This window comes from Crocodylus siamensis, chromosome 1 (genome assembly GCF_052110815.1).
Source record: "Crocodylus siamensis isolate JL-2025a chromosome 1, ASM5211081v1, whole genome shotgun sequence".
Classification (NCBI taxonomy): Eukaryota; Metazoa; Chordata; order Crocodylia; family Crocodylidae; genus Crocodylus; species Crocodylus siamensis.
The window spans coordinates 103940179-103941930 of record NC_143395.1 but is presented as its reverse complement, the minus strand read 5'-3'; the positions used below and the strand labels follow the sequence as shown (position 1 = coordinate 103941930).

General features: G+C 43.3%; 1 pseudogene; it reads left to right on the top strand.

Annotated features, from left to right (window-relative positions):
• Positions 1 to 301: 301 nt before the first annotated feature.
• Positions 302 to 1194, top strand: LOC149873138 (trace amine-associated receptor 4-like; annotated as a pseudogene).
• The last annotated feature ends 558 nt before the right edge of the window (positions 1195 to 1752 follow it).

The following is a 1752-nucleotide window of genomic DNA, read 5'->3' as shown; positions in this document are numbered from 1 at the left end:
GGATCTTTAAACATTTTAAAAGTCATATGTATTTAATAAATTATTTCATCTAGTTCTGTTGGGTCAAGCTAAGATATACTGTCACTGACTCTGGAGTAAATTCATTGCAATAAGTGAGGATCATTCTGAATTAATGCTAGCTGAGGGCAGAATTTTGCCCATTACCTCAAACCTCAGATATTAACTTAATACAATGTCTGTAGATGTTTCAAATTTTCAGGTAGTTTTGTTTACATATTTTCCCTTCCCAAGACTGGCTGCATAAAAACACTTTTGGAAAGATTTTTGCTGATTAACCCAGATGATGAATTCCTCTGAACTCTGGAGCCCACAGACTATGCAATTCTGTTTTGACTTTGTCAATAATTCGGGTCACAGGAACGTAAGGACTACACTCAGTCTCTGTGCTATGTACATATTCATGGGAGGAGAACCAGTGTTCACGCTGGGTGGAAATATGTTTGTGATCATTTCCATCTCTCACTTCAAGCAGCTTCGCTCTCCAACCAACTTTCTGATCTGCTCCATGGCAACTACAGACTTTTTGCTTAGTACCATAGTTATGCCATACAGCATGGTCAGGTCTGTTGAGTCATGCTGGTATTTTGGAGAGGTCTTCTGTAAACTCCATACCTGTTGTGATATAATGCTGTGTACCACTTCGATTTTCCACCTGTGTTTTATCTCTGTTGACCGTCACTATGCTGTGTTGGACCCACTGCATTATGTCACCAAAATAACTATCCCAGTGGTAGAGGTTTTCTTATTAATGAGTTGGTGTGTCCCGTTCATATTTGCCTTTGGCCTGGTTTTATCAGAGATGAATACTGATGGCATTGGGGATTATGTGGCTTCAGTTGACTGCAGTGGTTTGTATGTACTCATAGTTAATAAGCTCTGAGGAGTGTTAGCTTCTCTTATAGCCTTCTTTATTCCAGACACAGTCATGGTGGGCATTTATGTCCACATATTTACTGTGGCAAGGAAACATGTAAAATTGTTTTTACAAATTGCTAAAGCCTCCAATGTGTTAAAACCAGTTTCAGACACCAAGAACAAAATCTCTACAAAAAAGAAAGCAAAGCAAATAAAACATTAAGTATAGTCATAGGTGTGTTTGTTTTTTCCTGGCTGCCATTCTTTCCTCTTTCAATAACTGACCCTATAGGCCAGTTAGTTTTACCTCGATCCTGATTAGGCTTTTTGAGAAACTTATCCTGGCGCATGTCCACGAGGGGCCAGCAGGGGAGATTATGCTTAGGGGCAACCAACACGGGTGGCCTTCTATGACCACGTCACCAAATCCCTATACACAGGTGCAGCAGTGGATATAGTCTTCCTGGACTTTAGGAAGGCCTTTGACACTGTCTCTCACCCCATTCTCATTAAAAACTAGGGGACTGTGGTGTCGACACCTAAAGAGTCCAATGGGTCGCCAACTGGCTGAAGGGCCGCACCCAGAGAGTGGTGGTGGATGGGTCTTATTAGACCTGGAGGGATGTGAGCAGTGGGGTCCCCCGAGGGCTCAGTCCTTGGGCCCGCACTGTTCAGCATCTTCAGCAGCGACTTGGACGAGGGGGTAAAAAGCACCCTGTTCAAATTCACAGGTGCCATCTGTTCATATTCACAGATTTGGGGGGAAGTGGGCACTCTGGAAGGGAGGAATAGGCTGCAATCAGACCTGGACAGGTTACAAGGATGGGCGGACAAGAACAGCATGGGTTTCAACACTGACAAGTGCAAGGTGCTGCA